The sequence below is a fragment of the Notamacropus eugenii genome, chromosome 4 (assembly GCF_028372415.1).
Source record: "Notamacropus eugenii isolate mMacEug1 chromosome 4, mMacEug1.pri_v2, whole genome shotgun sequence".
In the NCBI taxonomy this organism is placed as follows: Eukaryota; Metazoa; Chordata; class Mammalia; order Diprotodontia; family Macropodidae; genus Notamacropus; species Notamacropus eugenii.
Genome location: NC_092875.1, coordinates 194,896,156 through 194,922,273, shown reverse-complemented (window position 1 = coordinate 194,922,273; position 26,118 = coordinate 194,896,156). Strand labels below are relative to the sequence as shown.

The 26,118-nt window shown below is 38.1% G+C and overlaps 1 long non-coding RNA gene across 26 annotated transcripts in view; it reads right to left on the bottom strand.

Moving 5' to 3' along the window:
- Nucleotides 1-26,118, bottom strand: part of LOC140500898 (uncharacterized) — a 520,520-nt gene that overhangs the window by 350,540 nt on the left and 143,862 nt on the right. For all 26 annotated transcript variants that reach the window (XR_011965958.1, XR_011965946.1, XR_011965955.1 and 23 more), the window contains exon 3: nucleotides 22,733-22,814. This is a non-coding gene — a long non-coding RNA (uncharacterized lncRNA). The remainder of the gene's footprint in view (nucleotides 1-22,732; nucleotides 22,815-26,118) is intronic.

Genomic DNA, 26,118 nt, shown 5'->3' with positions numbered 1-26,118 from the left:
CTCAGATACTTACCAGCTGTGTGGCCCTGGGTAAGTCACTTAACCTGGCTTGCCTCAGATTTCTCAGCTGCAAAATGAGCTAGAGAAGGAAATGGCAAACCATTGCAGTATCTTTGCCAAGAAAACCCCAAAATGGGGTCACAAAGAGTCAGAAACAACTGAACAACAGGACCTACTTCCCTGGGTTATTGTGAGAACAAAATGACATAGTGTTTGTGAAACACTCTGCAAACCTATAGCAAAACAATGCCATATAAATGCTAGCTATTCTTATTATTAGAGCTATCTAAACGAATGAATTGTCTCAGAAAGCAGTAGGTTCCTCTTCATTAGAGGTCATCGAGAAGAGCCTGAAAAGCCACTTGTCAGATATTTTATAATAGGGCATTTCCTTTAGTTATGGAATGAACCAGAGAGTTGCTAAGGTCCTGTCTAACTCTGAAATTCTGTGATTCTATCATGTGATCAGCGTGTGTGTGTTTAGATGATACCTATCTGTTCACTGCTGCTGACACTCTAGAGCAAGAATGAGAAATTAAAACCCAGCTCCCAGGAGTCAGGGCCAGATTTTGGAGATATGAGAGATAGTCTGTAAAGCTCTACTCCTCCAGCAAACACCATGCATTCTGCAGAAGGAAAGAGGTACCAGGCAGTACCCTCCATCTAGTTACTTCCAGTTCTAGATGAGGACTTGGCTGAGATTGCACTAAGCAAAACCAAATCCACTGCCCCTTCAGTATCTAGAATTGCTTCCCTTCTCCAAATACCACCTACTTTCCTTTATTTCATATTGTAAAATTGGAGAAAAGAACATTGCAATATATTCGTGTATGTGTTACATGTACATAATATATGTATATATAATATACAATATATTACATAGGCATATATTATACATGTATATACACATGTTTAAATATCTGTGTATATTTAAGTTACCTATTTTAAAGTGTGTGTGTGTGCATGTGCATGTGTGTGTGTGTGTGTGTGTGTGTGTGTGTGTGTGTGCTTAATGTAAGGAAAAACTTCCTAACAAAGTCCACCATCCAAAAGCAGGATGGGCACCCTCAAGAGGTAGTGAATTCCCACTTGTTGAAGAACCCAAGGTAAAGGATAGAGGATCATTTGGAGGGCATATGATTGAGGGAGTTCTTTGAACTCAATAGGCTTGTCAATTATTCTGAACATTATTGAATCTCTATATTTAGGAGCTGCACTTCTGTATTTTCCCCTGATGTATTCCTATCAGGTTTGTTGCCATACTTATTCTTGTCTTTCAAAGTAGATTATAGGGGCAGCTAGGTGGCGCTGTGAACAGAGCACTGGCCCTGGAATCAGAATCGAATTTGGCCTCAGACACTTGACATTATCTGTGTGATCTTGGGCAAGTCACTTAACCCCAATTGCCTTGCCTTCCCCCCTCTAAAAAAAATAGATTATAAGAAAGCCTTTGCCAGTTCCGTCCTTTAAAAATTACTAATTTTACTATCTCTTGACATCCCTTATCATACTTGAATATTTTATATATCTATTTCCTAAATTCACTTCTGCCTACAATTATATGTCCCACAAAACCATATTCTAAAAATCAGTCTTCAAAATATATTTGATTTAGATTATTGTTTTAAAATTTATCCCTTGAAAGTTGGTTCTAAAACACTTAAGGATTTTTCTTCTCTCATTTACACTGGTTACTACATATTCAAATGTGAAATATAAAATATGACAAAGAATTCTGAACAACATGGCTACCCAAGGCCACCAAACTAAGCTCTTACTAGGAAGTTTCCGATTATCCCACCCCTACTACATTCTTTCTAATGAACGGAAATTGCAATCAGCAGATTAACCATGGAGTAAATTCATATAAAAAGTATCATTAAGGCAGATTAAATTAAAACAGATATAATTAAGGCCTCTGAAAGTAATTTTGACTAATACTTTGTTTACTCATAATATAGATGTATCAACCACTAACCTTAGGCACTTTCAGATGCTGTTCTATATTTTAATTATGATATGTGCTTTTATGTTTCAGTTCAAAATATCCATTATAGGCTTGAGTAGCCAATACTCTACAGCTAATGACATTTAAAATGATTTCAATGTTACTGGCCAAATGCCATAAAGATACACCAATGCTTCTAGTTTGAAACCTACATACAGAGTGTATCTGCACACATATAAAGTAGGCTTCTGGCAAGGATATTTTTCAGAGTATTTTTTATTCAGAAAATGTCACTGTGTTATTTGTTCCTCACACACTTTTACCCGCACTACCATGATCACAAGAATCTGAAGGAACCTCAGAGGCCATGTACTGCAATCTCTTCATTTCACAGATGGTTTTGCTCTACTTCTGGGTGTTCATTCCCTTTGGTAGGGCAAAAATTTTCAACATGATGAAAAGAGTTTTTTGTTTGTTTGTTCTGTTTTTAATTATAATCCAGCTCAAGGTGACCCAACCCTCTTCATTTAACACCTTTACTTTGCACAGGCATGTCTGCCTAATTTACCAGGCAAGTCAAAACGCCAATGAAAATTATTCCTTGACCCTACCAAAGATTCATCTGAAAGATACCAATGATGTTGGAGAGAACTTTATGTGTCTGCTTCTTCTCTGTCTCAAATTGTTCCTCCCATCCTCACCCCCTCCCTTACCCCATTAAACTTAATTGTTTTCAGGGTTATGAAATTCAAGTTCAAGATGCCTCACTCTCAATTGGTGGTCAACTTCCAGATGGTACTTAAAACCTGAAAGAGCAAGTCAAATCTCAATTATTCAGCTAACTGAGGCAGGAGGTTGCTGACATCCACAGATCATCCAAAAGCTTATGTTAGGCAAGCATTTGACTTCTTACCATGATTTAAAATAATCAGAATTGTCTGGGTTGATTTCATCTCTGTGGAAGGCACTAAAAATAGAGAGGAAGATGTGTGTGTGTGTGTGTGTGTGTGTGTGTGTGTGACAGAGAGACAAGAGACAGGGAGACAGAGAAAGACAGATAGAAACAGAGACAGAGACACACAGAGACAGAGAGAGAGAGAGACAGAGAGAGATTACTTTGAGGAACAAATGTCCATGAAAATGACAAAGCCAAGAAAAAGGAAAAGACCAACAAAATCTACATAAGTTTAGAAAACTCTTACTTACAAAGAATTTACTAATTAATGATTGGAGGTTTCCAACAAGATTAGTGGTCATCTCTTAAGGTGGTGAGCATATCCTCACTGGAGATACACCAGTAGAGAGACTAGATAGCCCTCTGATAAAGAGAGTGCCAAAAACTTATATAGGAAATTGGACCACAAGATCTCTGGGGTCCTCTTCTTCTAGGAAAATGGCAGCTATCTCATCAGGTCGAATATTGACTAGATCCTTTTCACACCCTACAACCCCCGGTCTCATTCCCAAACTCTGTCTGCTCTCCATGATACAAAGGTATCCATGTTAGCACTGAATATAAATAAACATAAACTCTTGGACATAATGATACTTCAAAGACTCAGCTGCTAATATTTCTCTTGAACTACAGAAACAACATCCTGAGCAACTATTTTAGCCAGCAAATCTCCTCCAAAAAAAAAAAAAGTGATCCAACACATGCTGGGAGGCAAAGAGAATCACAATATTGAAATGTGACTTATAAAATTAAACCTGGGCAGGCTCATTTAAAAAGATCAAGAAGTGCATTTTCTTTTCAAATAGTTAAATCCTTGGTGTGGGTGTTAGTATTTACATATAAGACATCCTCCTCTTACCCTCTCTGAATTATCACAACCACTAAGGTATTAAAAAAAAAAAAAAAAGACCCACCAGGCTCTCAGAGAACTCTGCTGTACAGTAGCAACTGGGAATGAATTTTTTTTTTCATTTTGTTTTTAACAGACAAAAAGACTGGAACACAAAGGCTCAGACTAAGAAAGGAGTTCCACATTTATACCTAGAGACCATTCTTCACATGTCTACTAAGGTACTTCAAGAAAATGAAGAGATTTAATGACCACGACTAAGTATCAATTTTACCCTCTGGGTATGGTATTTATTTACTCTATTTAAATTTCAGGGAGAGACAACTACACTCTTCCATATTACATCCTTCTACCTATTTATGACCCTGTTTCACTTGCATGGGTTATGAAGATACACATTAGCCTGATAGAATGAGTTAGGGTATAATGATTATGTGGCAGAGAACTGCTTATTTTCATAATGGCAGCTCCCAAGATAGGTGTAATCCTCAAGGAAGAGATATCAGATTATGATTCAAGCAGTGTGCCTAGGGGCCTATTTGTTTGTGAGAAATGCCCAGAGGTACACAGAAGGCCTCTCTATTTTAGACTATTAAAAACAAACAAGTATTCACTTTTCTGGTGAAACCTAGGAGTGGCATTCTCTTTCATTTGTGGGGCACTTCATTCTAAGACATTTCCCTGCATTCTCTTTCCATTCTGAGATCAGCATTTGCTGGGCCCTTTTCGTGCCCATCCCTTTCAATCAAAACTTATATGGTACTCGCCCTAGCAAGCAAATCCACTTTCAACAATTTATTATGGACCTACTATATATGAACAGTCAAATATACTGTCCATTTAATTCAGAAGATGACACAAAATTGTTGGGACTACATTATCCCTAAACACTCTAAAAATTCCTCCAATGCTGAGGTTCTTGGGCAAACTAATCTGAAGGTGCTTGCATTAATACAAAACCAAAGTGTGATAAAAACTTCTCATTGGCAAAGAATATGATCAATTCTACTATCTTATTTCATAGGTTCCTGTAATATTCCTAGTCTGAATTCTTTAAAAAAGATAGGAGGAGAAAAGAGAAATATAGGAAAAGAAAAAGAAATATAGAAAAAAGAAAAATATAGGAAAAGAAATATAGGAGAGGAAGGAGGAAAAAAGGAGGAAGGAGGAAAAATAAGGTGAAGATAACAGGATAGATAAGAAGAAATGATACTTTGGGTTTGTGTACTATTTTGTTACCACGGGACAAAATGAACTCAATTTTACATTGAATTCTAATAGAAGTCTCTGTTTTCACACCAGGCTAATTCCAATTTCCACCCTCTTCAGTATCTGTCCACTTCAAGATACAATGAATAAAAAAATAAAATATTATATAAAAAAGGATACTGCAAATAAAAGATATATAACTGCCTATCCTACTCCTCACAGGAGTTACTCCAAATCTTTTCTCAAGTCACCCCCACTTCCTCCTCCGCTAACCCACTCAGTTAAGAATCTCACCTCATACTTCATTGGAAAAACTGAGGCCATTTATTTGGCCTCTTCTCCTCATCTTCAAAACTCTTGACATCATCTCCCACTATACCTGGCCAAGGTCAGCTCATCTACATGTCCCTTTGATCCTCCTGTCTTCTACAGAACATTGTTACTTCAATTAATCCCTATTTTTCTAATCCTTAAACTCTCCCAAACTATGGTTTCTTTCATACTGCTTTCCAATGTGCCCAAGTCTTGTCGTCCTTAAAACAAACAAAACAAAACAAAACAAAAAACCATCACCAGACACTATCATCTCCTCAAGTTATCTTCCAATATTTCTTCTCTTATTCCTAGCCAAACTGCAAAACTGTCTCAGCTTACTATCCCTACTTCTTTTCCCCTCATTCCTAAAGTCCTTGTGATCTGGCTTTCACCCTCTTCACTCAACTGAACTCCCCTCTCCAGTTATCCATGCTCTTCCTTATTGCCGGATCTGAAGGTTTCTCTTCAACTCCTCCAGCTCTCTGCTGTATTTGACACTGATGATCACCCCCTCTTCTTCCCTCTGCATTCTTATGACATTACTCTCCTGGCTGTCCTCCTACCTACCTGATGTTTTCTTCTCAGTTTCTTTTGTTGATACATTAACTATATCATTTCTCCTAATTTTGCATTACCTCAAGGATCTGTTCTGAGGATCTTCTCTCTATATACTCTATGTCTTCATGAGCTCATGAAGTCTATGTGTTTAATTATCACCTAAATGCTAATGACTCAGATCCATGGAGTCAGCTCCAGTCTCTTTCCTGAGCTCCAATTCTGTTACTAGATAAATACCAGTTGGACATTTCAAATCAGATGTCCCAGCGACATCTCAAATTCAATATATTCAAACCACACCTGATTATCTTTCCCCCAAAATCCATCTGTCTACCAAATGTTCTTATCACTATTAAGGATACTTCTTTCAGTTTCCCTAGTTTGTAACCTTGGTATAATCCTCAACACCTCACTCTCAGTCACCCAACATATACAATCTGTTGTCATATCTTGCCAATTCTATCTAAACAAAATCTCTTGTATCTGACTTCTTTTTCTCTACTCATAAATTGAAAACTTTACTGCCTGAACTATTGCAATGACCTTGTAACTATCCTCCCAGCCTCAAATCTCTCCTCATTTCAATCCAACCTCTATATAACAGTTACTAAAGTTATTTTTCTTACGTGCAGATCTAACCAGACTATTCTCCTACTCAATAAACTACAATGATTCCCTATTGTCTCTAGAATAAAATATAAATTTACATCATGGTCTTAGACTATCTTTCCAGAACACTACTTTCCTTCCTGTACTCTATGGTCCAGTCAAACTGACCTTATCTCTGTTCCTTACTTATGGCAGGTTGTTTCTCATTTCCAAAAACATCTTTTCACTAGCCATCCTTCATTCTATGGATGTATTTCCCCCTCACCTGTGGCTCACTGGATCCCTCATTTTTTTTAAAGACTCAGGTCAAGTACTAACTTCCACATAAAGTCTTTTTCCTGCTTCTTCCCAAAAGCTAATACCCTCCTTCCCAAGTTTTTAATCTTTCTACTAATTCTGCATATATTTATTCTGAATATATAAATATATGTGTGTTTATGTGAATGTATACACACCCATACATATGCATGTGTGTGTGTATATGTGTGTGTGTGTGTGTATACATATACATCTAAATCTTCTCCTGATGGAATATGAACTCCTTGAAAGTAGGAATTGTTTTATTTTTTTCTCCTTGTATCTCCAGGGTCTAACATAATCCCTAGAACATAGGAGGTATTTTTAAAATGCTCATTGATTCACCAATTGACATACATTTCTTGCCTTGAATTGTGGATTTGCTCCTTTCATCCCATCCATTCTCCCAAAGAATGAATGATCATATTCAGCACCACATATTCCCCTTTTCCTCATGGTAACATCACAATCTCTAAACTACCAAATGCTATTCATGTATCAATAGCACATGAGTGCTAGCAAAAAGGATGCCACAAAAATGTCTCCCAAGAACCACGCAATCCTAGTACCGCCCTCCAAATTAAAATCTCCAATTTTGCTAAAGAAAGTTGAGATCTTCAAATGAATTGATTATAGGTTGCATGGGCCCTACTCCTTAATAGCTACCAAGAAGAGTTAGACACAAAATACAGAAGTACCTAGTGGAACAACTCCCTATTTATATATTTATCTGCAAATGCCCTTGACCACAATATTAACAGAAATCAAAAGCATCTGTCAGCTCTCAGTAGGTGAAAGATTGCTTTACTCTATGAATGTTCATCTTCAGAATTTAGCAATTCTTTCATGAGGAAAATCTATTCAAGCATCCATTCCTCTATAGGCTACATACTTTGATTCAGCCTGGGGGCCAACAAATGCTGATATTTCAAGAAATCTAATCTCTTAATGATGAGTATCTGAGAAAGGGGTATGACCCGGAGACAGTCCTCTTGAAACAAGCCTAATCTCAAGCATATCTGAGGCTATAAACATTGCAGAAAGGCAGTCTTGCCACCAACATAGCATCAACTGACTAATCTGTTAGCCCAGGGCTGTTCCTTCCTGAGAAAAGGAATTCCACATTCCACTCCACATTGAAATGGCACATTCGCTGGTTTTCCTTGGTGTTCCTAACTCCAAGGCAGTTCTGCCTTTCATCATAATTCATATCTGATTAATACATTGATCACCATGTACACTGCAGGTATACACTTTCTAGGGGTAGAGGGGACACTAACAACCAGGTTCTTGCCCTTCTCACAAAGTCTTCTTCAAAGGCAGTCACAGCACAGCTGAGGAGAGGTCATGGAGATTATCAGCGCTTTGTTGCTTACCCCATAATGCCCTGTCTGCACAAACTGAGACCTAGGAAAGATTTGATTTTAGAAAAGCCAAGGTCACCCATAGCATCCTGAGCCAGCACCAGTCGTTTTGACTTCTATCTCGCCAGTGGACTTCGATGACTCTGGAGTGAGGCTGACTTTGCTTAGCTCTGCCTCACTCAAATTCAAGTCACTCAGGAGTCAGGAAATCACCCTCCTGATTGTCATTGGTCCTCTTCAAGAATGAAGGATGAACAACACTGGGTTTTGTTTTTTTTTTTTATTGTGTAAAATCACAAGTTCTATTTGCTATTCCCTAAACACAAAGTTAGCCCATGAATGTACGAAACAATTTTTTATTACTATAAATGCAGATTATTATGCAAGAAAGCGATAGAAATTACAGAACACATAGTATCAGGTTGCAAAATACTACCTAGCAAGAGGTGACCTGATAGTTAGAATTATACGTTGAAAGTGCACTATCTTTCAGGAATTGAGAGATGACAAATCTCCATACTACAAATACAAATCTCAAAATACTCTTAGGAGCTCAAACATTAAACTGTGCTAGAACTGGAGCATTAACCACCCAGTTATAGCACTGATGCATAAAAAACCCACAGAAGTAATAATTAATATTAATTTAAACAGATGTTACCATACCAAGGATTCATTTCCAAACTATGTGAAATTTTTAAAATTTCAAAATAAAGAGACCTACTAGGTCTTCTACTAGAAATCAAAATTATGTGAAAATAGGATGAGGTCCATATCCCCCTTGTCTTCCTGTCTACACCTGGAGTTGTTTCAAAGATTCTTTCAGTGAGCCCAAAGAAGATAAGCTCATTACCCAGGACTTCATTCAACTATTAAAAAAAACCAAACCACTTATCATTAACAATATGTGATAATCCACAGAATGTTAAAAATAATAATAATAATAATGACAAAATAGTGATTTGTCCTGGGACTTTGCATCTGAACCCAATTTAAAAAAGATGAGGAAACCAAGATGACATTGATAAAAATAATAATAATAACCAATTTAATAATATCTGGAGCTCACATTTACACGGTACTTTAAAGTCTACAAAGCACAACCATGTCTCCCACAAGACAACAGCAGGTAAAACCACAGAGGGAAGAGCTATGGAATTGCCAGTTTCTACATTAGGGAGTATCAATCATGGAAGGTTTCCTTAACTGAGGATGAGTTTTGACCTGAATTTTGATGATGGTGAAGAGCCCTCATTAGGTGGGGCCTAGCACATAACAAGGGATAACCAACAGAGTGTTTCCCATTAAGGAGCCATGGAAAGAGGAAGTTGTTGCAGATGGGGAGGTGAAGGGAAGAAATTCAAGGTGGTGGAGAACTTGGAATGCTGATGTAAAGGGTTTAAACATGCACAAGATCCTGTCACATAAGAATCTGATGGGCCAGTTACCTTAAGGCTTACTCCAAAAAAATCTCAATCAAAGCTCAAGTGCTAGGAATCCCTACCCCATGGCTTTCTGTTTGGTGTGTTTTAATTAAAAATTAACCAAGGTGTTGGAGAAGATTCTTTCCACTGTTGATTGTAGCAGATACCTTTTGCACCTTGTGTTAATGCATCTGGTGGATCTAAACTATTTTTAGACTTAAAGCTGATCTACCCCAGCTCTGAGAGGCAATAAAGGATGGTCTTATCAAGGAGAAAAGGGCCCTTGGGTACAGAATAGCTCACATAATGGCCTGGACATAAACAGTGTCATTCTATTTCCTTCCTGAATAGAACAGTGGCAGCTTTCAATTAATTGCAGATGGGGGTGGGGGGTAGGGAGACTTAGGGTGTGTCTTAAGGAATTCTACCCCCCAAAATTCTCTCTCTCATAGCTATTGAGTTAAAATGTTAAATAGGAATGGGAGTGGGCAGTGAGGGCACATCAAGACAAACTTGGCATGAAAAATCTACTCTATCTCATGAGTTTATAAACAGTGACTTCCCCTAGAAACTAAGTAGAGACCAATAGTCTGTTCCAACCTGATGTTCATTGCTACAAGGCTGCTCTTCAGCCTTGGAAACTCTGAGACAGAACTATCTTTGTTCTTCAGATTACCCTAGCATATAGATCCATTCCAAAATGAGCAAGATTCTTGTGTTCTTAATTAAATGTAAAACTGGGGGAGTCAGAAAGAAAGAAACAGCTAAAGGGTGGGGGGAGGTAGAATACCACAATTCAGTCCTACAAAACAAGTGAAAGAAGCTATTTGGCAAACATTCATATTAGCATACCAGGGAGTAATTTTTTAAAAAATAATTTTCAAAAATCTGAGACTTTCCATGGGCCATAAAATTACATAGTCAAGGCATAGAGAGAAACATGAATAAAGCTGATGAAGTTTACTATAAGTCCAAGTCTAAATCATTAATGCTGGATAATAAGAGTTGGAACATTCAACATACTAGGCAAGGATGGGGAACCTAGGCAGTCCTTACCTGCAGAAGTTAGCACACTCTTTCCCTCTCAGGCTTAATTACTAAAATGGGGAAGTCGACCTGCAAATTCAGTGGAAGCACTTTGTCATTTGAGCAAAACAAAATTAACCTATTAGTACAAAGAATGTTCTAAGGAGGGTCAATGCTTTGTTTCTTCTTGCTTTCTAGCTTAATGCTTTCTTATATTAAGAAAGCTTTTAACATTGCCACCTGTATTCTTAAATTTCCTTCAAGTGGTATAGTGTAGTGCCACTTGAACGACCCAGTGCTTAGCACATTGCCAGGTACATAGTAGGTATTTGTTGACTTGATAACTTGAGGAAAGTCAAAAATCACTTAACAGTTCTGGATTTTGGTTTCTTCATCTGTAAAATGAAGGGGCTGAACTCAGAGATTTCTTCCATCTCTAAATCTATGATTCTATTTAGATTCTATGATTCTATTTAGAATCTATGATTCTATTATACTAAGTTCTAAAGTTCTATGATCCTATCTAGTTTGGAATCTTTGACAGATGGAAAAAAAAAGACCTAGAAAGATGAAGTGCCTTGTCTATTGTCACATAGGTTAATGGCACAAACAAGTTAATTGTAAAGCCATGACTAGATTTCTAAGGTTCCTGGCCCCCAGTCCAGTGTTTTTTTCCACTACACCATGGTCACTATAACCAAACTCTGAATCTCCCCAAAATTCAGCAGACAATCTAATTCCAGAATAAATACTAGCAACATTAATTCACAGTTCTCCATACATACATGCTTTCTCTAATGGTATTTAGGATCATGGAAAATCTCGCTATTTCTGAGACTAGTATTTAGAAGACACTTTCTAACCATCATTGTATTGTTCCACTACTGCCAAGATAACCTGCCTCTGCCAGGGACTAGCATTAAATTCATCTCTTTAGTAAGAAAGTATTCATATTGTGTGCTTTTTTTTTTATTAGAAGACATTTTCTTCTTCTATGTGATTCTTTCATGTCCCTAATACTAAAGTAAATCCAAAGATATCTAAAAGGTTTCATTTCTCCCCACTAGCCAACTTTTTGTTGGTTATGCCCTCTCATCATGTCAAGTGATGACAGATCGAAATGAAATGGAATAAGTCAGCATGCCTGGAAATGCCTCTATCTCATTACACATTCCCACTTCAGATTTAAGATGTCACCAACAATAACCTATACCGCATCTGGGTATACGGTACAACTACTGCTGCTGCTGAGCATTGACTTCAGTGTAGAAAGTCATGAAATGGAGCTGGATTTCATCCACTAAAAATTGAGCGGGGCTCCCATTACTGCCAGAAATTTCCCTTACTCTATGCTTATCGACTCCTTCCCACGTTCCTTAAAGAGACCATTCCAAACTTCTGCCTCGGTTTTTTTAAGATCCACTCAAAGTGCCCCTCTTATCTATCCTTGGCAGGTGTAATAGATGACTTAACTTCCTTTTTTTTCTGAGACCAATAATAGGAGCACCCTCATCTCCCTTCCTAATATTTCAAAACTTTCTAGCATCATCATCAATTTCTTTATCCGTATCACTGTCTTCCAGAGGAAGAGGTATTCCTAGACTTTGCTAAGGCTAATCCTACTTCAAGTAAAACCCATCCCTTCTTGACTCTTCCAGGATCTTGCTCCAGAAATCATCTTTCTCATGCATCTTCTGATTTATTCCTATCCAGAAGCTCTTTCCTTTCTGTTCAGGACTTCCCAACCATAAAAAGACCTTTTGTGACCTTTCAACCCAATTCAGCTACCATTCCAACTATCTTTCATCTTCCCTTCATAGGCAATATTCTCTAAAAAGTTGTCTACTCTGAATGTCTTTGCTTCTTCCCCACCTATGCTCTTCTCAATCCTTTATAAATTTTATCTATGATTCCATCAACGTAATTCTACTAAAATTATGCCCTGGCCTCTACTGGTTCTGTTTAGGTTAGGGTGCTAGGGTACTGTCTGATCCAATACCAGTGGGCAGGTATGTCAAGGAGAATTTTCATGAAACTCTTAAGAATCACCAAATACTGTGGAAGCAGGCTGAGCAAACAGGCTTATTAGTACAAACCCATGATCTGAAACAAGATAGGGAAAGGAATGCCAGTGGCATATGTTGCCCTCGCAGAGGAAATGGCACCAGAAATTTGACTATATGAGGCAGACTATCTTTTTTCTGACGATCACCTGGCAAAATGAGGTACCAGACCCTGAGGTCCTATCTCAAGCTAAACTGCCAAACATTCAAACTCTGCTTCAGAGAATACAAGTCTGATGGGCTGGACATGTTTCTCAAAGGCCAAACATTTTCCACATCTATGTGAATCTTTGATAAATAAATAAATCCTAAAAGAGAATCGTTTGCCTAAAAGACTATTTTATGGAGAACTCACATAAGGCAAGCACTCACATGGAGGTCAAAAGAATTGATACAATGACACTCTCAAGGTCTCTCTGAAGAACTTTGGAATCAATTTCATGACATGGGAGATACTGGAAAAGGACTACCCTCCATGGAGTGCCCATATCAAATAAGGCACCGTACTCTATTAAGTGAAACAGAATTGAAATAGCTCAAAAGAAATACATGATGTACAAATTTAGAGACATCTCTACTCCAAATGTTCATGTAGACTATTTGTGCCCAACCTGTGGTAGAGTCTTCTGAGCTCACATTGGTCTTATCAGCCATAGTCAAACATGCTATACCTTAACTCCAACATAATGATGTCATTTCAGGCCTTTATAAGAACAAAGGTCAACATTCAACCAACCCCCACCAAACTAGATACGATCATGTTTTATCTACATTTTTTCATTTCCCTTAGTAGCTATAACAGTGTATTGAAGTGGTAAGCATTTAATAAATGTGCTGAATTGTTTAATTAAAAACCTCCAACAGATTTTTGTAAAAGGGCCCTCCAATGTCCATTTCCAAAAATCCATTAATCATTTTAGGAATAATCAAAGAACTGAAGAATCTCGAGGTTGGAAAAGACCTCAGCACTTATCAGGTCTAACTTGTATCATAAATAAGAATTCCTCATATAATATATACAACCATTGTTCCTGGAGCCTCCATGGGAAATCCTCCAGGAATGGGGAAGCCCTTACCTCTTGTGTCAGCTTCCTCCATGTGGCCTTGGAGTGCTGCTACTACCTTTCAAATTCATTATTTCTTCCACAATCCAATGACAAAAAAGAGCTATAACTAAGATGAGATGGCTGAACAATGATTTTAAAGGATCATTCAACTTTAAAATATGCTACCTTTGGGCAACACTTTTAGTCTTTCAGCAACATAAAAAATATGCCCTCTCCTCCTTTGCAGGATAAACTGATCCAGTGAAATCTCATCACAATGAAGAATGAGTCAGATTTTGATTATACCTTCTCAATGGACCCTCATCTGCCTCTTCCCTTTGGACTGGAGCCCAGGAGGGTGGGACATTGATCCTCCCCAAACTTCCTTTATAGAGGACTCACAATCATCCTGGTAACTCTGATTTTCTACCAGCAGCTCTGCTTGAATTTGACTTGACACCCTCTGGAGTTTACTTCCCCCACTGCCTTTTCAATTTCTTTCTATATAATGTCTTTTTCCATTAGACTGTAAGCTCCTTGAGGGAAGGGAAGATCTCTTTTTCTTACTTGCATTCCCAGTTGTTAGGACAGTGTGTTTAGTAAATAATAGCTATTTCATAAATGTTTACTTAATTGAATTGAAGTTGGTAGGCAAGATAGCTTTGTTAAAGTAGTAAACTACCAGATGTTGAGCTTCCCCTGTCCCTCCCTACCTTCTCCCTAAAGGCACCTCAGGTGAGATTTTCCCTGACTTGACAATGCCCTGCTCCCAGCTGGGATGTGCCTTTCCCTCACCACATTGGGTGAGCATCGTGGGGTCTGCCTTCATGCTTAACTGAATTAGTCTTAAATATTTCTTGTATAAATAACATGCATTGTTTTATACAACAAGAACAATTACAAAATAGATTTGAAAATCCATTTTGGGCTGTTTGTCCAAAGGGACAAAACTTCTATGGCTCTGTGATCACACCCCCTCTGGCTGTGTAAGTCTTGTCTAAGAAGTAGAGGGATTTCTCAGAAGGTCAGTCAATAGTATTAATGAAGGTCCCTGTAATGCAAAATATTGTAAAGGTAATATGAGATATGCTCCTGACTTACAGGCATTTATGAAGTGTGATTCCCCATCTGCATAGGTTTTAGAAGGTTTAAGATCTGTCCAGCAGGGAGAAAACTAGAAGTGGATGATAATACTCTAACATTTGTTATATAGAAATGGCTGATATTTGCCCACTAGCAAGGAAGGAAGGAATGGGAAACAGAAAAAGATGCCAAGAAGGATGAGGGAAAAAATAAGTGCTAAAGTCACAGGTTGGTAGGAACAAAGGTAGATGCTTACCATTTTACTGTAGCCCAGGTTACCGCAGACAAAAATGAACTTTTCAAGAGCTTTTTTTTTCTCATCTTTGGAATGTAAGAAAACGTGGGAGGTTCTAGTGTAATGCTCTCACTTCCCAAAACCATGTGAATCTATATAATGCAAATTGCTTTCATTTTCTTCAGATAGCAATTAAAAGGGTTAAGGAAAGGTCAAAGAAGTCCCTCCTTCAAATTTCTGGGGATAAAATGCCCTTGGCTGGCATCCATCAACTGCTAAAAAATTTACCCAATTCAACTTATTGAGTGGCTGAAATACTTAGACCAAATGTTCTGTCAATCAAAATAGGGAAAACAAAATTTCAGAGGCATGTGACCCTGTGCTATGTGTCAAAGGCAGTCTGATCGTTTCTAACTGCAGATGTCTGAGCCAGCAAGTATTACCCTTGATGAAGAGTACTTTCTGGGGAGCATCTTTTTTGGTGAGAGGAATTGTAGCAGTTCATAAGATATTTTAATTTGCCATACTATATTTTTATAGACATCCTCAGAACAATTAAAACACTGTATTGCAAATTGAAATTGCTCATGCCTAGTTGCAAATTTTATTACCACAAATGTGGTCCCTCTGAAGCACTATTAACTTTAATGGTGACATGTTGCTCCCTGCTTATGAGTCATCCTCAGTAAAGTAATTCAAAGATCATCTCATCAGCGGTAGAGAGGGAATGAACCAAAAAAATAAAGGGGAAGACAAGAGCCAAGGAAGAGAAAATAGAACACAAATTTATAAGAAGGAGAAAGAAGGAGTAAGCAAAGTGTGGAAACAAATAATAACAACTTGGGAGGAAAAAAGTTGAGTTAAGCCTAGTAGGGTAGAGATAAAAAAAAATTCTGTATTATCTTGTGAAGGATCTAAGTATAAATTCAGTGCTTCTGGATAGAGTCACAGAGCTTAAAACTATTTCAAGAAAGTGGCAGAGCAAGGACCTAAAATCAGGTACTCTGAGTCAGAGATTTAGAATTGGTAGAGACCCTTAATTTCACAGGATAAGGTAACTGAAGTCTAGAACATTTAAGTGGCTGAGCCAGCATTTGAACCATGGTTCTTTAAAACCACAGACATAACTCAACTGATAAATACTGCTGAATTTTATTAGTTAGGTGCAAAAGTTGTAAAACTCCTATAGATCCTCACAATTACATTGAATGGGGAGATCTACAGAGAGTCTTGTAATAAGGGTAATATTTTTCTTTTAAAAAAAGTTATGTAACACTAGTATTTGTATGAATTATATAAGGGAAACCATGGAAGAGGGAAAGAAAAGACTACAATCTAATTCTTATTATTCATTAAAGTCTTTGAGCAAATCCAGCATCAGGGTGCATCACTTCACTATTCAAAGTCACAGTGTCTTAAAGTAAATTTGTCACGTGGAAACATATTATAGTCATGACATTTTTTGAAGAATCCTCATACAAATTTATGCAACTGCAACTAATTTTGCTTTTCAATCTTTCTTAGACTTCCTTGTCAGAGGCATCAGAGACTGCATTGTGTCCTCAAATCATTCTTTATACTGTAATTTTTCCTTCCTAAGACTTGCTTAAAAGTTCTTTATGAAGCTCTTCCATTGTAAATGCGGGAAAAAAAGCTAGAAAAAAAGTTCAGAAAGTTGTGGTCAAAAAGAAAATAGAAGTAACCCTCCAGCTTCCATATTAATCATGTTCACCACCATCATTGAAGTTCAGATGAATTTTAATTTCATTTCTCATAGACCTCTAGGGTAAAATCACAGCCAGTGAAATAAAGTCACTCTTTCAGTGGAATAAGGACTGCAGTTCAGAATTAGCAGTGTGCAAAGAGGAAGAGTGAAAGAGGAACCTGGAGTTCACAGAAAAATACTAGTGAAAAGAGAAGGCAAATGCCAAGTTTACAAAGGAGAGAAGGAGCAGGAGAAACATTCTCTTAGCAACATTCCTATTTGTTTCTGCTACCTAACTTCCAGGTCTCTTCTGAAGCTCTGGCATGAAGCCAAGGCAGCTGCGTGGGTCGAGGCAAGATGAACTAGGACCAGAAAGTCTGCAGAGAAGTTTAAAAGCCCTGCCCTAATAGCTTAGCCTTCCCACCCCCTCCCACACCCCTCCTGGGGCCCTGCAGGGTCATTTTTTTCTTCCTGTGGTCCCATGAACCATAAGGTCATCCGTAAACTTGGCACAGCCTCTCATTCCCACAGTCAAAAGAGGCCTCTGAAGAAGGCAGAAGCCACAGCCAGGAAAGCACCCCTTTGCAGACAGACTTCCAAGGAGAATTACCCTCTTGAAATCTTATTTGCAAAAAAAAAAAAAAAAATCACACCATAAAACAGCTTCTCCTTAATGTCTCAGGGTTTAATTAGCCCCAAGCCCCTGAATCAACACAGAACTTCAGGCCAGGGATGTCCAACCTCCTTTGCCTTCCCTGATAGAACAATCCCATAAGTACTCCTGGTCAGAACTAGGTCATAAACTTATCCACGGAGAAGCATTTATTGTCATTTCAAATGGCTTAGTCTGCTCAAGAGGCTACAATAATAAAGGAAGCCTAAAAGCATCCAACCAGACCTTGGCAGTCCGGCATGTGCCTGCTAGTCCGGAGTACTGGCTCATTATTTATCATCATTTGATTCGAGGATGGGCCCTTTTGTTGTCCCCCAAGACCAAGATGCTTTGATGGTACACCATATCCGGATAAGCATAAAAGTATCAGCGTTTATTTATCATTTATTCCAGCTTCAAATTCACAGTTCCATGAACAGTTGTCACCATTTCAAAAAAAGTATTAAAATGCTTAGCTCCTGCCAAAGTTTATGGGCTAGTTACATCCTGCCACAGAAGGGGAGGGAGATGGGTAGTGTGACTAGGAGAAAGAGACAGAATCAGAGAGTCTTAGAGTTGGAGAAATGTTAACTCTGGTTTATTTGGGGGTTTTTTTCTTTCTACTCCATAAAGACTCTGGCAAGAAGCATCCCACCTCCATATACTCCTTCCTTTGCCCTCCCTGCAGAGGAGGATGAGAGGAAGACGGGCATACCTCTAAAGGATAATCAAACTGCCTCACTCACTTTCTCTCCTCCTACACACCTAAAAGAAGTCCTTTCCTTCACCCAGGGACCACAGGGACAGATGCCCAAGCAGCATGTCTCTTCTTTCTTGGGTGGTAAGTCACTTCAAAGAGTGGTCTAATAGAGCCCAGGAGTTTTCATCCATTTCAACCAGACTGCCCCCCACAACCTTATTCCACCCTGGCATACTCCAGCCCCAAAGGAGTACAGCCCAAGGTTACGAAGGTCCACAAAGTGAGAATTCCGTCCCTGTCCCACTCCCAGGAATATGCTCAAAACTTTCCCTAAATGAAAGAGGAAATATTCCAAGGCTGCTCATAACCAGGATCTCTAGTGTGGAGGCCTCAGGAATTGGGCCCCCTCTTCCTTTCCTCCCCCTCAACCATTCCATCAGGAACAGGATAGGGGGTGGGGAATAGAGAACCAAACAGCTGCATCCCACTCCTACCCTATCTGATCAAAGGCTCCAATTTGTTAACTTAACCTAGAAAGCCCCCGAGGAGGTATTATACCAGAGAGTTCCTCCACCCAAACAGAGCCTCTATGTTGGGTTTTGTTTTTTTCTTTTCAGTGGGCAGGCAATGTAAAGGGGAAATAAGGACAGATGTGCTCAGAACGGAAATACTGCACAACACTAACTTGGCTCTGGGCAGAGTCAGATTATAGGCCCAACACCTCCAATTCTGTCCAAGTGGAAAAAGAAACTACAGGGTGCAACCTTTCTCCAGCTGTGTGAACTCTGCTGCCCAGGGACTCTGCCAACCAAAGAGGAGCAGCACGGCACTGAATTGCTGTCCTCAGTCCCCAGCTGCCCTAGATTTTTTTTTTTATCCTCTTGTTTTTTAGTTCTTTTGGTAAACTGATTCCCTCCATGGCCCAGTCTTCAATGTTATTGTAACAGTTGCAACAAGGTCTCATGATCACTTTAAAACTTGTTTTCTTGGTGTGAAATTATTCAGTATTAGCATGAAAATTAAAGAAAAGCCCTCTGTAGCAGCTGAACTGGAGCCAAAGTATTCATATTAATGCTGATGTAAGAGTTCTTTAAGCTGTTTAAGAAGTGATAGACCTAAGAGCCTTCATTTTAGTCTGAGAACATGCCATGTTTCCCATCTTTAAAAAATAAAGAGAAAGTTTTCAATATCACCTTGAGAGGGCACATAACGGGCAAAAACAAGGTCAAGTTACAAATCTCAAAATGCATGTTCAGTAAAATATCACTAACTCAGACTAATAAACTGAAAGACTAACCTGAATTACACTATTTAGAATGAAAACCAATCTTATTACTTTCCACTGAATCTAGTAGAATATAAAATTGACAGCACGGTATTGTGGAGAGGTGCCAGATTTAAAGCCTAAGGATGTGACCTTGGCAAGACTTAATCTCCTGGCCTCAATTTCCCCATTTATAAAATTCAAGAATTGGGCCAGATGATCTTTAAGGCCCCTTCCTATGTCTAAGAATCTTACTTGGATCAAAGTTAACAAAGAGTATTAACCTAGTTGAAGTTCTTGGGGAACTACCAGAAGAAATCAGTGACAATTATTTGCCATTAAAATAATTGTAAACATGTAAATGTTTTCTGCCAAAGTACATACACAGGAAATTGTAGGTCTGTACTTGTAACTCTGTAATGATTTTGTTTGAGCCATTCATTTGTTTAACAAACTCCTTCTGTCAAATGAAGGTAAACTTCTAGAATTCCACACTGTGAAGGGGTCAGTTTAATGTGATGTTAGAATAGCTCTTCTCACTTTACATTCTCCATCCCACAACTGGATGGATGAAAAATCAAAGGAAAGAAGAAATGGTAGGATGAGCTTAAACAGAAGTTTAGCATGTCAGAACTTCTATGGACTACAGCTCATATATTCTTGGTCCCTTACAAACAGAGGCAATATTACTTGCCCAATAATTTTCCCATATATTAGGTGAGGACTTGACAATCAGACCTGCTTTAAAAAAGGACAAAATTGAGTAGTTTCTTCTTTAGTAAGAGTATAGGAGTTTAACCACTGTAGAAAGCAGATAATTTATCAACATCAACTTATTCTCCTTCCCTACTGATAGAATTATCCAAGTTCTCCCAGATCCATAGGTTTTAGCAAGTCAAGTCAACAAGTATTTATTAAGTCTACTATGTGACAGGCAGTCTACTAAATACTGGGAGTACAAAGACCCTCCCCGCAAAAAACAATTCCTGATCTCAAGAAGCTCACATTCTAGGGCCGCAGTGTATAGAGTGCAAGACATGGAGTCATGAAGACCTGAGTTGAAAGCCAATCTCAGACACTTCTTAACTGTGCTCTCATGGCAAGACCTTTAATATCTGTCTACCTCAGTTCCCTCATCTGTAAAATGAAAATAATAATTGCACCTACCTGCCAGCATTGTTGTGAGGATAGAATAGGGCAATATTTATAAAATGCTATAAAAAAGCTAGCTATTATTAGTACTTTATGCTAACAGCATAATATTTATAAAGTGCTATATAAATGCTGGTTATTATTACAAGAAAGATAATGTACAAACAATTATGTTCAAACAAGATGTAGACAGGATAAATTGAAGATGATCTCATAGGGAAGGAACTAGCATCAAGGGGAACCAAGAAGGTGGTGTTTTACTTTAGATTTGAAGAAAGTCAGGAATGCTGTGTGGCATAGACAGGGAGGGACAGAATTCTAGGCATGAGGGATAGCCAGTGAAAATGCACATTCAGGGGATGAAGTATCTTCATCATTTTAGAAAGAAAGTCAGGGTCTTTGAATCATAGAAAACATGGAGGGGAATAAGGTTTAAGAAGATAAGAAAAATGGGAAGGGACCAGGTTAGAAAAAGTTTTAAGAGCCAGAGGATTTTATATTTGACCATGGAAATAACAGAAAGTCATGGGAATTTATTGAATAGGCGAATGACATGGTCAGATCTGTACTTTATGGAGATCAGTTTGACACCTGATTGGAGAATGTACTGGAGTGAAGAAAGAAGAGGCAAGAAGATGAACCAGTGGGCTACTGCAGTAGTCCAGGAATGAAATGAGAATACCCTGAACAATGGTGGTGGCAACAACCAAAGAGAGAAGGAAGCATATACTAGAGACGTTACAAGGTATAATAAGCAGGACGTGGTCAGTGATTGGATAATTGGATGATAATTTGACTAAACAGAAATGGAAGTTTATATACTTTAGTTGCATGCATTGGCTCCTGGACTTCAGCTGAATAGATGAAACTACAAAGAATTTTCAAATGCTTCCATTTCAATTAGGCCTCAGAACTGTGTGCTGATTTCGTCCCATAAACAAGACCAGTAGAGCACTGCAGATGCTCTATCAGAATCAAGGGCACAGGGCCAAAAGCTGATTCCCCTTCACCTCCCAACAATAGCCTCAACTCAACCTGGGATATGGTACCTGAAATCTCTAACAGAAGCAATACACAAATCTGGCTTTCAATGTCTCTGGACCTCAGTTTACATAGATACAAATGAGTAGTCCTTCCCAATTCATCTCCAAGCATTACTCATGAGGCTTTAATAGCATGATAACTACTCACAAAACTCTATTTAGATCTTAGATCTAGTACCCAATCTATTCTGAATCTCTAATAAACAAGTCATACATAATATTCATGGATCCAAATTTCAGCAACACTCCTAGAGATGAAATAAACCTTAAGTGATATCATTCCTATCACCAGCACAATGAAAAGGAAAAAAGATGTTTAAATGGAATCTGGCATTGGAGGAAGGCTACTGAAACATTCCTCTTTTGCACAAGACAGAAATGTCAGAGTTTTCTAGTGAACAATACAACACAAACACACCTTCCAAGAAGAAAAACAAAAAACATCCACTTTCAAGAAACACACCCTGAAAAGCCATGTGTTGTTCTATGAGGTCACAAGCCTAAATCACCCTGGCATGTAAGCCCTGCAGGCTAACACGATTCCAGTTAGCTAATTCTTACAACTATAGAAAGATATACACCAACTAAGCTGTATACTTACCTATCCTTCCACACCACACCACCTTAGCATTTTTTTTTTTGCTAAGGGATCCTAAAAGAGGGTTTTTAAGTTAAAGACCCAAGTGCCTACATTTCCGAACATGCCTACTCAGGGCCAAACACTCCAGGCTTTCAGCAATGAATGACTCCACAACAAGCTTCCTTAGAAGTACAGGGAAAGGAATTTAAGGATGAAGAGGAGGAAAAAAAGACTTTGGGTCACTATGAATTAAGTCCATTACCTGGAGCTGACAGAAGTCCCAAATGTATATCAAACCACCATTTTGCTTGCTAGCATTTTAGTACATGACAGCTTCATTCTGCCACAATTACACTAAAACCAAAAGTTGCTCTTTACACTTTCTCCAGCTCCATTCAGTTAAATCTTGTTCTTCAAAATGTGGCAATACTAATATTGACTCCTGTGAACTGGGGAAAGGCCATCCTAACTTAAATAAGGGAGGCAACATTTTAAAAACAATTGATACCATGAAAGATAAGGGTCCCTTTATGACGTGGCCTGGCTTTTGTTATTAACAGAGGCTAATCTGGACAGAAAACCCAACAAAGTCAGACATAAAAACTCCAAGTACAACAAAATGTCATCCACACTGGCAATCATTTCTTCTCCTACCTGAGGAGCACTCATCAGTCATTCCAGATGTCTTGTGATCATGCTTCAGTGGCCACCCAGTAAAATGAGATTTAGCCAGTTCCTATGCATTTAAAAGAGAAGGGCAAACATGTCACACTATGCAAAACACAACATCACAAGTATCAAAAAGGCATTTAACAATCTGAAACAAAACAACCCATCTCAGCAAATACTGAGGGATGTAATAGCTATTAGCAGAACCTTTGAGCTGCTTCTCTACTTATTGTACTTATTTAATCAATTACTATTTTTTCAGTAGTTTTGATTTCCAAACAGACTTTGGATATTGATGACCTGAGGATGACATCATCTTTGGACAGGAGGCTCACAGGAAAAGCAATATTCAACAGCAGAAAACAGCAATGCATTTTCCAGACATACCCTGAAATGACAGCCATTATACTGTGTCAAAATAAGAGCCACTCCTGGCTTCTATTCTTTTGCCTACAAGAACTTTTATTGCAGTTCACATCAAGAGCAAAAAAAAAAAGAAAGAAAGAAAAAGAAAAAGCTTTCCAGTTCTCACAGGAAAAGAATGACTTTCAAATTATGTATTTTTTGAGAAAATGACTTATTAATACTAAATATGAAACACATGTTTCTCTCAGAAGTTGTTTTCTCTTCCAATGGGAAGGAGTTCCATGTTTCACAGCTATGCCTTTTCTCATGAAAAGGCAAATAATTAATATTGGCTCAGTCTGTGCCAGGCCTATTTATTATACTTTAACTAATGAAGATCCCAAAGGCAAAACCAATTGTCTCACTTAGAAGACTAACACATCAGCTAAGAGTTAGTTGGCCTGACCCAGCAACAAAAGATATTTACCTATGAAGATCCACTGGGGCTTGGGAGAATGGGAGATCTCAACCACCTGAAGCCATATTTCCTTCCAAGGATCATTTTCTTCCCACTCTGAATCACTGCGTATCTCTCCAGTGTTTAGACAGTTGAACTGTTAATACCAGAAAAAGAGTTTGCCGTGTGTGTGTGTGTGTCTGTCTGTCTGTCTGTCTGTGTCTGTATGTGTAAAAGTGAGAAGGGGAGACCTTCACAGACATAGCACCCTTTCTAGGACATAGAAAAGGTACCACTGTCCACTGATATGCCCAAAAGTCCATGTATATAGAGGACACCACACATCTTAGAGTAATTTCAACCTTTACCCATCATTCCCTCCGTGCTTTTTCCTAATGTATGCCATAGAATTGTCTTGGGGGAAGGTGTGAGATACAATTTCTCAGGAGGTCCTATTCAATTTCCTAGCAATCTGTAACACATGAAAGAGCACTCTGCATTCTGTCACTGTGATACAGTTCCTTCTCACAGATACCACAACTGTCAGTTTCACCCTAAATAAACAAACAGAGTGAGCTAAGCACAGGTCCCCATGCAATTCATTCAGAGGATGTGACTGTAATGGCAATGTCTGGTGATTGCACTCAATTATCCCTTATTGTTAACAAAAGCTATAGGCAGTGGAAATAACCCCCTTTTCTTACCTGTCTCTCTCATAATACTATGTTTATTACTAACACTGTTTATGCATGTTTTAAAGGAAAGATTAGGGTCATCACAACCATCCAAAATCTAGGTAACTGAAAGTAATTCCACCCTTGTTTTTGCATTGTTTAAAAAAAATCATGATTTCTGGAAAACAAATTCTTTCAGGAATCTTGTACATCTTGGCAGCCTTGGTTTTTCGTTGTCTGGACCTCTGACTACATCTGTATGGGGAGCTTCCTCTAAGAAACTGCATTTGCCAATACGTATCAGCAAGCATTCTGCTAGAGTTACATTGTTGGTAAGTGACAGTGGCAAGATCTGAAATCAGGTCTTCACGACTCTCAGGTCAGCACTATACATTATACTGTCAATACTCACTACTTGGGGGTCAAGAAAACCTTAGTTCAAGCCTCATCTCTGACATAGATCAAGCAACTGATATTCAACTCCACACAAAGAGTTCTTCTACTGATAAAATAAAAAAAAGAAAGAAAGATGAAAAGATAAAGGTCAAATAATAAAATTCTGTAGACAGTAGTATTAATCACGGTAAAAGCACAATCCCTGAAGAGTAGGAGTTCGATAAATATCTGATGATCTGAATTTGAAAGTACTCAATTCCAAAATCTTATAACTTAACTCTGAAAAGAGTGACCAACGAGGAATCAGGAAACAGTATTTAGCTGGATGAGATCGTGACTAAGGCAGTTAGACTTTGTGTTTCAGCTCCTTTAACAACTGAAAAAAAATATTACCTGTTCTACTTATCTTGACTTTTTTAAAAAAGTTATCTTATATAAAGGCAATATATAATTTTTTATTTAATTAATTATTTTTAGTTTTCAACATTCACTTCCATAAGCTTTTCAGTTTTACATTTTTTTCCACTTCTTTCTCCTCCCCCTCCCCAAGATGGTATGCAATCTGATATAGGATTGACATATACATTCTTATTAAATATATTTTCACATTACTCAGGTTATGTGGAAGAACTAGAATGAATGGGAGGAACCACAAGAAAGAAAAAAAAAAAGAGAGCAAATAGCATGCTTTGATCTGCATTCAGACTCCCAAGTTTTTTCTCTGGATATGGATGGCATTTTCCATTATGAGTCTTTTGGAGTTGTTTTAGGTCCTTGTATTGCTGAGAAGAGCTCAGTCTATCAAAGTCAGTCATCATGCAATGTGGCTGTTAGCATGTACAGTGTTCTCCTGGTTCTGCTCACTTCACTCAGCATCAGTTCATAGAAGTCTTTTCCGGATTTTCTGAAGTCTGCCTGCTCATCATTTCTTATACCAACAGAGTACTGAATTATATTCATATACCATAGTTTGTTTAGCCACTCCCCAATTGATAGCCATCCCCTCAATTTTCAGTTCTTGGCCACCACAAAAAGAGTTTCTATAAATATTTTTGTACATGTAGGTCCTTCTCCCATTTTTGTGATCTCTTTAGGATATACTCCTAAAAGTGGTATTGCTGAATCAAAGAGTATGAACATTTATAGTCCTTTGGGCATAGTTCCAAATTGCTCTCCAGAATGGTTGGATCAGTTCATAACTCCACAACAATGCATTAGTGTTCCAATTTTTCCACATCTTCTACAGCATTTTTAATTTTCTTGTTTAGTCATGTTAGCCAATCTGATAGGTATGATGTGGTATCTCAGAGTTGTTTTGATTTGCATTTCTCTAATCAATAGTGATTTAGAGCATTTTTCATATCATTATAGATAGCTTTAATTTCTTCACCTGAAAATTGCCTGTTCATATCCTATGATCATTTATCAGTTGGGGAATGACTTGTATTCTTATGAATTTGACTCAGTTCTCTATATATTTCAGAAATGAGGCCTTTATC